This window comes from Protopterus annectens, chromosome 9.part0 (genome assembly GCF_019279795.1).
Source record: "Protopterus annectens isolate FY-2018-M chromosome 9.part0, PAN1.0, whole genome shotgun sequence".
Classification (NCBI taxonomy): Eukaryota; Metazoa; Chordata; order Ceratodontiformes; family Protopteridae; genus Protopterus; species Protopterus annectens.
Window position 1 is genome coordinate 119,033,939 of NC_056743.1, and position 14,547 is coordinate 119,048,485.

Genomic DNA, 14,547 nt, shown 5'->3' on the forward strand with positions numbered 1-14,547 from the left:
TTTACAGAGCCCTAACTGTTCAGCCAAGGAGAGAAGGCTGAAAAGAAAAGGAATCGGAAGGAACTTTAAGATTCCAGATGCATGCAGTAATGTAGAGGAACATAGACACCCCCTGAACTATGGGGTGTTATAATTGATTCTTCTATAAGACCACAATCTAGTAAGAACAAAAATAAAAGTATCATGACATTTAGGTCAAAATTATAAATTTTGCCATGAACTGAGGAAAACATTAAGGGGAAGATGGCTATTTAATTCTTTAATCCTGTAAGTACTTGTGAGTGGTTTCAATAGTATTCCGTTATATCATATGATTTTACAGATTGAGAACATTTATCGTGTATATAACATTGATAGATAAAATGTGATGGCTTCTCACAAGAACCAAAATATACATTTGTCAACAATTAGAATTTATTGAATGTACTACTGAAAATTGTATATAAATAATAGTTATTGTGGATAATTTTAATTTTCCTAATATTGGGTTATTGTACAACTGCTGTAGAAATAAGTTGTTTCATATAACGCTTGCAAAGAATTCAGGCAAATGGTTCATTTTCTGAAAATGTCTAACATGTATTTATTATTCAACAAGCATGAAATAATGTACATGATATTAATTCGACAGAATCTGTGGGGAATTCTGACCATATAATATTGTAGTTCTTAATGCAGTATGCTTGGGTTTATCCAAAACTGTGATTTCTTCACCACTGCTGAGGTAACTTCAGCTTTATGGGATATATCCAACCAAAGATATCATTTCTGGCCAATCACAAAGCTTCAGGACACCTTCTGTGCACCCAAGCTGTCATGCTGCTCAAGCTGAGCTGACTAAAAGACAAGTCTGGACGCAAAGTTCTCAGAGCTTTATTGTTGCTGAAGAGTGTTCTCCTCTTAGGCATTTGAGTATTGACAGAAGGTTTCTGCTTTCCTGTGATGGGTGGATAAGTTCTCTTTAGGGGAAAAAAACCCTTCCATTTTCTTAAATTTATTGTAGTTTTGTTAGTTTTCTATTTAGGAAAGTTATTTTAATGTTATGAGTGTTGTGTTTTAACAGTGTGTCAAGACTGTAATGTTCTTTTAAACAGAGCACTCATTTTTTTCTGTCAGTTTAAAAGTTGTTTAACTGAAAACATAATTTCTGTGGATAAATCGTGTTTAGTTTTCTGTTGTGGGACTGCCTTTGTGTTTTAAAATGTTTTTTACTGTGTTTTTTCAGTCAAAGTAACTTTTGTAGACTGGTAGTTTTAACGGCAGTTGCTGCTAGTCTTTCATGGGAAAGAGGCGCCATTTTCAGCCAGACCACAGAACAGCTTTTCGGTCCCATAGTCGGACCTTTCAGCCACTAAAAGAAAACGTTAAGCAAACAGCCTTTAGCACCACCTGATATTCTCTCTACCAATACATTACCAACACCCACTTCCCATATTCTATATAATTCATTTAGCACATTCCACAGTAACCTATAACAACATGCTACTACTACACATAACATCTCTATTTATATTATCATTTTTTCCCTTCTTACATCTTACCACACCTGTATACAAGTATCTCCTCCCTACTATGTTACTGCTCCCTTTCCTTACAATACTAGTCCTAATCACTTTTCTGTCTCCTCTTTTATTTTCAATACTTCATCCATTGACTATGCCCCAATAAAATTACTACCTCACCACCACTCTCCCTAAAATATGACAGATATTCTTGAAAACTATAATCTACATAGCCTCAAAACTATCATGCTGTGGAGACATCCATCCAAATCCCGGACCTTCAACTTCTTTAAACTTCCCTACCTGCCAACTTCCCAACCACTCCAACAGCGTACTTCATCTCCCCAGAAAAGCAACTGACCTATTTTTACTAAATATAAACATTAGAAGCATCACCAATAAAATTCATGGTCTACATGCCAGTCTCTCACGATACACACCAGACATGGTGGTGATAGGCTGAGACATGGCTGAAGCCGCACATCACAGATTATGAAATAATTCTTCCAGGATATAACATCCTAAGGACGGATAGACTTGACAAAAAAAGATGGTAGCATTGCCATCCTATTTAAAAATCATCTTACAGTGGAGACATTGAACTTAAAAAATCCCAACTTAGACAATGCAGAATTAATTTGTACCCAACTAAAACTCAACTCCAAAAAACTGTTCAGCATTATAGGTTATTACTTGCTACCTGGAAACAATATTCCCATTCTTGAGAAACTACTGCATTGGTCCTGTAACTCACTCCAAAATGAAACCGTTATTTTGGGAGATTTAAACATAGATTGGCTTACCTATAGCTCTCATGCCCCCACAAATCATATAAACCTTCATGGTTTTACACAAACCAGCCAATACCTACCAAAACTGACAAAGCATCTAATAGGGAATCAATCCTTTATTGGATACTTACAGACAGGCCAGTCCTCCCCGCTCATGCAAGTTGCCTTTCTGATGGCCTAATTGACCATCTACCAACCTTTCTGCTAAGACAGCGTTTTTATCATACCAAAGGAACAGATTACCAACTAATAAGAAATAAAAAGAACTTTAACCCCAACAACTTTGTTACTGATCTAAAATGTTGTAACTGGACACCATTAAAATATCCTGACTTAGATGAAGCCATTAAACTTTTTAATTCTACCTTTCTAAGTATCCTAAACCTACACTCCCCTCCCAGAATCATCAGAATCAAAGCTAACTCCTCACCTTGGCTAAATAAGGATGCCAAATTCCTTCTCAAAACCAGAGATAAAGCCTGGGACCACTGGCACAAAAGTCAGCTCCCAAGCCACTAAAATAAATTACCAGGAGCTCAGGAGTAAAGCTAAAAAACTAGTTAAACTTAAGATTAACTACTATGGCGATCTACAAATAAAGCATCAAAGGAATCCTCAAAAGTTCTGAGCAACCATAAACAAAATTCTCCTACCAGGTCAAGGTAGTCCTCCCTCCCCTACCTCAGTAGACACATCAGAGAGCATAGCTACACAATTCAACAAATTCTTTACTGAAACCATTCTAACCAGCAAAACAGCCAAAACAACCCCTCCACCATGGAACCCTGCAAATTATACAGCAACAACAACACATTTCACTTCCAACCTGTCTCTACAGATACGATAAGAAAATACCTTAAAAAATTAAGCCCACAACACTAGCATCAGACAAATTACCAGCTGAATTTCTAAAAATAGCTTCTGACGCTGTTGCCTACTCAGCAGCCATTCTTATTAGATCCCTGTCTGAAGCCCTTGTCCCTGAAATCCAGAAAATATCACATATAATCCCTTTTCATAAGGGAGGTAATTCTACAGAACTGTCAAACTACCGACCAATAGTTATTGTATCCCCTGTAGCCAAACCCTGGAGAGATGCGTACATACCCAAATTATGGACTACTTGCATATGCACAAACTCCTGTCAAACACTCAACATGGTTTTTGTCCCTTTCACAGTACCACCACCACTCTAATGTCCTTCATCAATACAGTAAACAATGGCAAATATGTATCCGCTACCTTTCTCGACCTAAGGCCTTCAATATGGTCAGACATAGTATATTATCAAAGCCCTTACTGAACTAGGACTTAGTAAATCCTCCATAGCCTGGTTCTAAATCTATTTAAAAGGTTGCCAGCAAGCAGTATTGTGGCAGCAAAAACTTTCACCTCTTCTTCCAGTCACCCTTGGCGTACCCCAAAGCTCAACACTAGGCCCATTACTTTTCACTCGCTATACTAACAACCTCCACACTTCTACTCCACATGTATCTGTCATACAATATGCAGATGATTCTGCACTAATATGTGCAGCTTCTTCATTACATGAACTCCACACATTTACACAAGAATCCTTTCTCTCAGTCGAAACATGGCTTTCCAAACTCCAACTTATTCTGAACCCTTGTAAAACTAAACTTCTCTTCAAACCTACTAGATCCACCTCTTCAGATGCCACCTTTAACATCATGTCTAATAATAAAACGGTTATATCTCCCACAGCACACACCAAACTTCCTGGAGTTAAGACTGATAACAAATTGAGATTCGATATTCACATCTCCCAGACCATTAAGAAAGTACATAAAAATGGGCATCCTTTATAGAAATAAGCATTATCTTACTAAATACACAAAATCCACTATAACGCGCACTCATCTGATCTCTACACTTCTGTATGCTTCCCCTATTCTTACTAACCTCTGAAAGACCAACCTAGCTAAACTGGACTCCTGCCACAACAAAATAGCCAGGTTCGCCTCAGATTCCCAGTATAGATCCCACCACTGCACATCTTTAAAGCAGCTCAACTGGCTAGAATTTCCCCAACTCTTACATTACAATCAATTTACTTTAGCTCATAGAATTCTGTATCCACCAGAAAAAAACCTTGCACTGCAAAACATACTTCATCCCTACTCTAGTAATAGGACTCTCCGCTCCAGTAATAAATTCCTTCTTGAAGTAATTAAAGCCAGTAACACAGCAGGGGAATCACTCTTCTCTAACTTCATTTCTAAAACATGGAACTCACTACCAGCCCACATATCTTCCATTTCTTCCTTAACACAGTTCAAGAAAGCACTAAGAGCTCACCTCCATACTATTTGGCTATGTACATGTAACAGTCCAGGATAGTTCTACCTTCATATACTCTAATCTCTGCTCACCTTATTTGAACATATACAGCCCATATGTTGTATCTACTACTAAGACCTATGACTTTTTTCTTTTTAAAGAATCCTATATTCTTTGTTAAATGTTTTTTGCTGATTCATCTGTATGTATGTCAAGTTTATAGTTGTATTTTTTTAATTATGTATTATTGCTGTATTTGTTATAACCAAATTGTACACTGAGAAGCTGTAGTAATCTCAGTTGTTGTGTTATCTGTGGAGCTTTTCTCCCCAGGCCTCTACTGAAAAAGGACCCGTGTCCAGTGGACTTTTGCAGTTATCAAATGTAAAATAAAATAAAAATGTTAGCAGTTTGCCTCAGCAGCAGGTGGGTGACTGTGCTGTGGACATTTTCTGTACCTCACACTGCTTATCTTTTATCCCAGATCCCTCTGCTGTAGCACCTACACCCACTATAGACTGGGGGTTCACCACATCCTCTGTGGTTCTTGGACTCCCTTCAGTGGGCAGGGGAGAGATACTCTTGTCAGTCCTGGGAGAGGGAACAAGGCAGATTTCCCTGTTGTGCCAGAATACTGTGTCCATCCCTTGGGAAGAAGCATCTGCCATTAGTAATACATGTGTTACCATTTTTCTTGTCAACAAGAAACAGAAAACCAAGCATATATCTACTTCTCCTAAAATTTCTTTGAATAGTAGTTTATTGGGACTGGCTCAGGGTTTAATTCAGGTGATTGAACCTTCTTGTAAAGTAGTTTCTGGTAAAATAAAGACAGGTTCCTCTTTTCTTGAAGAGATTCAAGATTCTGAATCTGAACAGGGAGAAGCAGGGATTAATTCAGGGTTTTGTCCTCAGATTTCCAATTCAGACTCAGAAGAAAGGTCAGTTTCTAATTCTCCCATGTGGTGGTTCTCTTTCTCTGAAACTATTGCTAGAATGTGCCAGTGTTTTCAGTGGGAGAACACTGAGGTTTCTCAGTCCTTCAGAAAATACCATGAGTTGTTACAGAATGATTTCCCAAAACCTATACCCATTCCTCCTGTCATGTCTGCTTTAAATCATGCGTGTCTTACTGCCTGCAGTTTTCCTGATAGTCAGCTAAAAACGCAGACAGGATGTATAAAGTTCCTCTGTCTTTTAAATGTTTAGACACTATTCCCAAACCTGTCCCAGCAGCTATAGCCTTAGTTGACTCCACTGCTGCTAAGCACTTGGTTCCAATCGTATTCTTTCTAATAAGGATGGGAAGATTATTGATAGGTATGAAAAAATGTGCATCATTCTACAACTTTGATTTTCAGAATTTTAAACTGTCAGGGTCATATATTAAAGTTTGTTCTGACAAATTGTAATAGTGTGGGGAATGTTTTATCTACACTTTCTTCTTATGAAGAATCTATTTTAAATAACGTTGTTTTGTTTGTTGCACTGGTCACTACTCATTGCATTTGCAGAGTGCGAGTATGACTGTGTTGATGCTTCATCCACGGCTATGGCCATTGTTACAGTTTTAAGGAGGTTTGCTTGGCTGCATTCTCAGAGCCTCTCAAATGATGCAAAAAATTAGATTTTAAATTCTTCCATGAACTGAGATTTAGTGTTTGGCCTCTCTGCTGCAGAGTTGATCAAAAAGTGTCATGAAAGGGGAAAGCTGATCCAGGGACTTTGTCTTCACCTAGTTTTGGCACAAAAAAAAATAAACAAACAGTTTTGACAGAATTTTGGTAAACAGATGTTTGAGAAGAAGTGGCAAGGGGGGTCCAAAAAGAAGTCTCAAGCCTCCCAAAATCAAGGAGAGTCTAGCAAGTTTGAATGACTGCTCAAGAGACCTTGTGACCCCTCCCACTCTTGCCCCTTTTGTCTTCCAGAAATTCTGAATCTCCATTTTCCTCTTTGGCAATAGATTCTTTCCGAGAAATGCATTCTTAAAATCATTTCTCAGGGTTACAGATGGAATTGAAGGGAAATCTGTCCCTTCCAGGGGATCATTCCTCATCCTCCGGATCAGACTGTCTTGTTTCCTCCAATTCTGCATCACATGCTGTGATAGAACCAGTTCCTCCTTCACAGGTGGGGAATGCATTTTATTCAAGGATGTTCATAATGCCATTGAAATCAACAAAAGAAAATTCTTGGACACCAGTTCTGGATCAATCTTTCCTAAACTGATGGTGCCCAAATTTAAAAAGATGTCACCTCACAACCTGTTATCTCTTCTTCCTCTATCAAGTTTCCTGGTAACACTAGACTTCAAAAATGTTTGTTATCACATCCCTGTTCATCCAGATTTCAGATTATTCTTAAGGCTGTGTGTGTCTGGATCACGCTATCAGTTCTCTGCCTTACCCTTTGAGCTATCTACCTCACCAAGAGTGTTCACAAATTGTCTAGCACCAATTAAAGTTTATTTCAGGCTACAGGATATCCCCATTTTTCCATATTTAGATGACTCACTTATGTTTGCAGAGTTTTTTTCAAAATGTCATGAATACCTTTCTTTTGGATGAGAAATCTCTTGCACAAGTTGACATTCAAAGAGAACATTCAAATTTTCCCTTGACTGCCTCACACAGGCTTGTTTTCTTGCATGTCAACCAGACACCTCAGTTCAGAAAAGATTTTCTTCGACAGGAAAAATAGATCTCTATTTAGAAATATTTCTAAGGTTTTCCACTCTGACTTCACTCACTGCAGGGGAATACCTGAGCATTTTGGGTTTCATTGCATCTATGATTCTCATGATACTCCTGGCAAGACTCCACACAAGAAAGAGACAGTGGTATTTGAAATCTCTTTGGTCCCAGCATCAGTACCCTTTATCTTTTTAGAACCCAGTACTGGAGTTTGTCAGAACAGAATTTTGGTGGGGACAACAGATATCCTTAAATTCAGTTCTCCCCTTCTCCCTCCGTATTCCAAAGCAGTCAGTCACCACAGACCATTTGGACTTTGCTTTGGGAGCTGTTTCAGGAGGGCTAAATATCTGTGGGGTGTGAGACACCAAGGACAGACTCAAGCACATAAATATCAAATAGAAGCTTGCTGTGATCAAGGCATTCAACTCTCTGAATCACCTGTGGTCCCCAAGACATTTTTAAGTGGTTAGAGACAATAGCACAGTCATGTGGTATATCAACAAACAAGGTCATACTCTCTTTGTAGACTCACCACGTTAGCTTCGGATATAGCTTCAGAGCACAGTCTAAATCTACAGGTATTCTGCATTCCATCCGAGCAAAACTGCATGGCAGACAAGCTGAACAGGAACAGGCAGACCTTCAAGAATGAAATCTAGGTGGTCTTCCAAGCTTTGATCCATCTGTGGTGAGTTTCTCAAGTAGCCTTCATCTCCTCTCTGAACAATCAACTGGGAATTCTGTTCTTCAACTCCATGTAAGAAGGCCTGGAAGACAAAAGCCTTTTCTTTGGACAGGAATATTCCTGCATGCCTTGCCACTAATATCCAGGGTGGTTCTGAAGATTCAGAAGGAATCAGTTGAGATCATTTGTATGCCTCCCTACTGGTCAAGGCAACCATGGTTGCATCTCTTTTTGGAAACAGATGCAATTATCACAAGCCCGAATCTTCAGGAAAAGGACATATTCTAATTCTTTTCTCCATTTTTCCAGCTGTCACACTTTTCACCAAAAAAAGTCGGTTATCAAGGCTCAGCTGGTGAGGGCTTCACGTATTACTAGCCAGGATGTTGATTTCAACAAAGAATGTTTATTTTTGAAACAAATGTTTATACATCATGGCTATCCTGAACCCTTATTGGATTCTTTAATAGAAGAAGTCACTTATAAGAGAGAAAGGTTTCTTTTAAACCAATTCTGGAGATTAAATCCCCATTAGAGCCTAGTGGTATGACTTCTGAATTAGTAATAAATGTAGTGAGCACTGGGTTGCCTGAATTGTATGCACAACATTCTCAATGCAGTTTCATCACTACTTTTAATGTCCAAAGTAGCTCCATAGTTAAAATTGTACGGAAAAATTGGAACCTATTTAGATCTAATCTGGTCCTGTTTGAGAGATTGGGGAGTACACCAACAATAGTGTTCAAAAGGGGGAGCAATTTGAAGAACCTTTTGGAGAAACGCTATATTAAGGTACCTAGAATAGTAGGGATGTTTAAGTGTGAAAATTGTAATTATTGCAAACATATTGATGTCACTAATTCTTTTGTAATCAATGGGCAACATTATAAATTGAAATCAAAGTATAATTGTAACACCAAGTTCATTGTGTATTTGGCTAGATGCACAACTTGTCCTGCATTTTATGTGGGAAAAATAGAACGAAAGTTCCGAGAAAGAATTTATGAGCATGTTTATGCCATTGGTCATAACAAAATGGATAATGCTCTAGCAAAACATGCCCATTTGAATTTTTAGTCATTGATCATATTACATATGACACCAGGGGTGGGCCATTTTCCTTTAAACTGGAAGAGTTGGAATTGATATGGCAGTTGAAATTAAATGCATTTAATATTCCAGGTTTAAATGAATCATGTTCCATCACGAGTATCCTCAAACTTAGAAGTTTACAAAGATAAAGTTTTCAGAAAGTTCATTTTTCAATCTGGCATTATTTATTTAGGAATTTAGCAGGGTATTTTAATATATTTTGAATATATTTATATAAGGAAAATGTTTTTATATATATTTTATGTGTATTTTTAATTCATTCATGTATATTTAAAAGTTTTGTACGTATACAATATTGAAGGTTTGAGGGGAAGTCCTTGTTGATTTAATTAACAATTAATAATGTAGTTTCCCGCACTTTTAAACTGTGAGCCTATTAGATTGGTTAATTGATTGTACTCTCACTTCTGAAGAAGTTTGCTAGTGAGCAAACGAAAAGCGCTTAAAGTTTTTTTCATTTGGTTTGAATATTAAATCTTTGTGCAGACTCTACAGTCATTTGGACCTGTGTGTTATTAAATATTAAACATCGTCTAGTCAGAAAAAAACCTAAGAGCCTGTAACATAACACACAACCTAGATATTTGGAGAACAAAAAGACTAGGTTTATAAAACGGTCTCGTGTTAGAACATGAAGTATTTTACTACTGGATATTAGAAATAGTAAGCTGTTAGATTAAAAAAATCCTTATACAACTGGAAGAATACAAAGGTTTAATCACTTAAGAAAGAAAGAAATCCTTAACCGCTAAAGGTGCCTCAGTCAGTAACGGTAAGCAAAAACAAAATCCAGAGTATGCCACCACAGGACACGAAGTTAAAATCTATTTAATTCAAACTAAAAACACACAAACACAGCACTAAAACAAAGGAAATTCCCAGAGGACGAAAAGTGCTTTCAGCTATAAGCCTTCTTCAGTTCGTATAATTCCTTTGGTTAAAAACATACATATATAAAGCATTTTTTCTCCAATCTTCAGTTGTTATTTCTTAAAACCTTCCGGCTCAATCATTACTAAACCAATCAGTGTACTAAGGTGGAGATCAGCCCTACTTTGTTTCTTTTACAGTTAGACGTCTATTCTTTAATATGGGTTTTAAAGGGACCACTGTATTTAACCCAAGTGGTTTTTGAGCCCTAAGATTCATGATCCATGTGATCTCCCATGTTTCTGTCAAATTGTATATATCCCGTCCTTTATTATTTTGCCTGATAAGTTCTATGACTTGGAAGTGAAAACTATGAGTAGGGAAACTTTTGACATGACTCACTAAACTGTTCTGTAGATTTAGGTGGGCTGTATCCCTTAGATTTCTAAGGATACGATCTTTTAGCCATTGGTCTGTTTTGCCTATATGAAAGGCTAAACATTGCTTACAGGTAGCAAGATATACCAGATGCTGGCTATTACAGGTAGCAGAGACCTGAAAATGAAAGTATTTGTCTATGTTAGGATGCTTAAAACTTGGGACTGGGTTAATGTACAGACAAGCCTTACATCTTCCACACTTTTTTGTTCCCAAACTGTTTGGAACTGATTTGTTTACATGGCCATCTTTGTTGCAAAGTAGTCTTTTTAAATTCTTTCTGTTCTTGAATACAAATCTTGGTTGGTCACCCACCAAATCTCTGATTTAATCATCCTCCTGCAGAATGGGCCAATATTTTCTAATAATTGCACATATCTGCACATTATCCGAACTGTAAGTAAGAGCACATCCCATTTGTTGGGGTGCCATTCTACTCATTCCTCCTACCAAAGCAGATGATGGCTGATCATAGTAAGGACAACCTTTGATGTTTCTCAATGTGTTTGGATCCGCAGTCATAGTCAGATCTTTTTCATTGTAACCTCGTTTGCGAAGATGGCCCTTTAACAGTTCAAATTCTTTTTTGAAAGTATATTCCTCAGTGCATAGCCTAGATATCAGCATTGCCTGATTTTCCACGATGTTCTGCTTACTAGCGCACACATAAGTAGAACACTATCACTGACAGACCAGATGGTGGCAGTGTTCTCACTAGCAGCTTATGCCTCACATTGCCAAAGACACTCCATTCACTAACATGCACACCTTCAGACAGCTATATGCAGACATGGACATGCACTCCCAGACACCCCCCCACACACACACAGCAGCAAACAGCCTCTCACCACTCCCCTATGCAGTTGATTACAGTCATGGAAACACCTGTTCATTCACTGTCACTCACACATACACAGACTCTCTTTTCCCTACCTAACCTCCCCAGTGTGACCACCCAGGCAGACACACATTCATGACCCTACACGGACACACACACACACACACACACACACACACACACACTCTAACACTCCCAACTACTGTCTTTGCTGAATGTACCTGCACCATTATTATTTCCATAGGAGTGAGTGGGCAACTACAGTTTCTTGACAGTGTTAATTTTTTCAACATGACCGAATCACCTACAGCCATATTTTACACAGTCAAGTGGCTAACCCTGCCACAGCATACAGTCTGTGATTCATGTTATCCAGAGAGTGCTCCGAGTCCACTGCTGTTCATACTGGTGATGCAATACATTAGCAAACAGGTTGGAGGGGACAGATCAACAAAGTTGCTGTATGCAGGCGATGTGGCATTACAGGCAGACTAAGCAAGAACTTCAGCAAACAATAGGGGAATGGAATGCAAAGCTGAAGGCACATGGGATGTAAGTAAGTACAGGTAAGACAGTGGTAATGGTAGCAAATCAGGGAAATGCGAAGAAGCTGAGAATTGAGATAGAAGGGAAGACAGTGAAATAGGTTAACAGCTTCAAATAACTGGGAGGTGTGGTTGAGGAGAAGGAAAGTCTGAGTTGAGAAGCCAAAGCTATAATCAGAGGGGCTGCAGCCACCTGGCATAGAGTGTCAGATGTGGTGTAGGACAAAAGAATGCCAAAGAAGTTGAAAAGTAAGGTGTACAAGACAGTGATGTGAGCAGTACTACTGTATGGTACAGAAACCTGGGCAGTAAAGGCAGAACGAATGAGAAAGCTAGAGGTGATGGAAATTAAGTGCCTGAGACAGATGGTAGGATGCACACTGTGGGACAGAGAAAGAAATGAGGACATAAGAGCAGAAGCCATATTAGATCCAATTGCAGAAAAGACCGACGAGAACAGATTACGGTGGTTCAGGCACACGTGTAGAAAAGCAGAAGACAATATGGTGAACATGATTTGGGATGGACAGGAAGAAGGTAAGGGGAAACAAGGGCATCCAACAAAGAGGTGGATGGATTGTGTGAGGGAAGAACTGCAACAGTCAGGCATGAGTGTCGAAGGCAGGAGTGTGACATTGAATTGAGAGAGATGGCGACAGTTAACATGATACACTGACCCCATGTTGAAAAATGGGAAAAAGGGGGGGGGTTGATGAAGATCATCATCATTTTATTCCTCCATCAGTTAAATTTTGCCCTCTCAAGTGATTATCTGAATTGCTTAGCAGCATAAATTGGGAAAACCCATGACTTATTAGTATTAGTACACATGCAAAGCTACATCGATCCAGAGGATGAGAAGATTTTGTTTATTAGATCTAAGTGATCTAGTGGGCTGGTAGGAATGTAAAATAGTACTAAAACCAGGGCAATCTTTAAAAACTCCCTCCACATTACTCGGTCAGAAATACTGGGTGAGCAAAATGGTTTAAAAAAAGGAAATTATTTTGAGCTATGATACAGAATGAGAATTGCCTAGACACACACAGTAAGGCCTTGCTGAGTCTAATTCTGGTGGCTGCCAAAAAAGCAATTACTAGAAAATGGAAATCAGAGTCTAAACCAACCATACTAGAAATAGTGAATATATTAACAAAGATAAAAGAACTGGAAGTGGTATTTTTAGAAAAAGGTAGAAGCAAATTACATAGAAAAAAATGTGAATTTTGGGGAGCATAATCATGTTTTGGAGGGGGATTGAGGTTTAAAGGAAGGCAGGAATTGAATGAGCTACATAATGTTTGACAATGACTGTATTGATGATTATAACTGATGCATGTTTGCAACTGAAAATATGTCAGCATGGTTTGTTTACATTTAAATGAATGTATGACTGCCTATGTCATAAGTGATAATTCAGTAAAGATGTTTCTTGTTTAAAAAAAAAACAGGACAGTCTTTGGCTTTGTGAATAATGTGTTTGGATATAAGCTGTATGTAGTCTAAGCGCTGATGCAATTTGAGCCAATTCAATGCCTTAAGGGCAGTACAGTGATGAATGTGGTATTGTTTTTAAGTGGCATATTTTGCAACCTTATTATAGCACCCCTCCAGCTTATTTTTGACTGTTGCCTGAAGGTTGGTTAGGGATGAGGAAGTGATGGGTAGGTATGGTGTTAAACGAAGGAATGCAGAAGGTCAGATGGTAGTGGATTTTGCAAAAAAGGATGGATATGACTGTGGTGAATACGTATTTTAACAAGAGGGAGGAGCATAGGGTGACATACAAGCGTGGAGGAAGATGCACACAGGTGGATTATATCTTATGTAGGAGGGCCAGTTTGAAGGAGATTGGAGACTGTAAAGTGGTGGCCAGAGAAAGTGTAGTTAGGCAGCATAGGATGGTGTTTTGTAGGATGACGTTGGTGATCAAGAAGAGGAGGAGGAATGTGAGGGCAACACCAAAGATCAAATGGTGGAAATTGAAAAAGGGTGATTGTGAGGTTTAGTTCAGGGATGAGTTAAGGCAGTCACTGGGTGGCAGTGAAGAGTTACCAAATAACTGGGTAACTACAGCAGAGCTAGTAAGGGAGATGGCTAGAAAGGTGCTTGGTATGACATCTGGACAGAGGAAGGACGACAAGGAGACATGGTGGTGGAATGAGGAAGTACAGGAGAGTATACAGAGAAAGAGGTTGGCAAAGAAGAAGTGGGATTGTCAGAGAGATGAAGAAAGTAGACAGGAGTATAAGGAGATGAGGTGCATGGCAAAGAGAGAGGTGGTGAAGGCTAAGGATAAGGCATATGAAGAGTTGTATGAAAGGTTGGACACTAAGGAGGGAGAAAAGGACCTGTACCGATTGGCTAGACAGAGGGACCGAGCTAGGAAAGATGTGCAGCAGGTAAAGGTGATAAAGGATAATGAGGGAAACATACTCACAAGCGAGGAGAGTGTGTTGAGGAGATGGAAAGAGTACTTTGAGGGTTGATGAATGAAGAGAATGAGAGGGAGAGAAGGTTGGATGATGTAGGGATAGTGAATCATGAAGTACAATGGATTAGCAAGGAGGAAGTAAGGATAGCTATGAAGAGAATGAAGAATGGAAAGGCTGTTGGCCCAGATGACATACCTGTGGAAGCATGGGGGTGTTTAGGTGAAATGGCAGTGGAGTTTTTAACCAGATTGTTTAATGAAATCTTGGAAAGTGAGAGGATCCCTGAGGAATGGAGAAAAAGTGTTTTGGTACCGATTTTTAAGAATAAGGGTG